Here is a 370-nt window from a genome sequence, read left to right on the forward strand (position 1 = left end):
ATTCCTGCTCTTGCAAGTGCTCATGTGAGAACAGTCATAACAAATGAATATAAAGTGTCTGCCATGGGCCAGAGCTGTGCTAAGTGCTTTAAGTACAGTATCTCACTTAATCCTCATAAGACCCTGTGAGACCATTACCATCGTTATCTGATTTCATGACGAGAAGACACACAGCTAGGGAGGGGCAGAGCCATGCCTGGAAAGCAGGGGACTCCATGGCTATCTTGTCTTTGCTCAGAGCTCATCTGCCTCAGTTGGCTGTCCACTACCCTTGTGTAGGCCAGGGCCAGGCAGGTGACAGGAGATGGTTGGGTGATGTGGAGGCTGCAGACTGCAGAACTCTGTTCAAAGGGGCGGGACGGCTCAGCCC

General features: G+C 51.4%; 1 protein-coding gene across 1 annotated transcript in view; it reads right to left on the reverse strand.

Annotated features, from left to right (window-relative positions):
- Positions 1-370, reverse strand: part of SLIT3 (slit guidance ligand 3) — a 627,706-nt gene that overhangs the window by 65,446 nt on the left and 561,890 nt on the right. The window lies entirely within an intron of this gene.

This window comes from Lipotes vexillifer, unplaced genomic scaffold (genome assembly GCF_000442215.2).
Source record: "Lipotes vexillifer unplaced genomic scaffold, Lipotes_vexillifer_v1.1 scaffold370, whole genome shotgun sequence".
NCBI classification, from domain to species: Eukaryota; Metazoa; Chordata; class Mammalia; order Artiodactyla; family Lipotidae; genus Lipotes; species Lipotes vexillifer.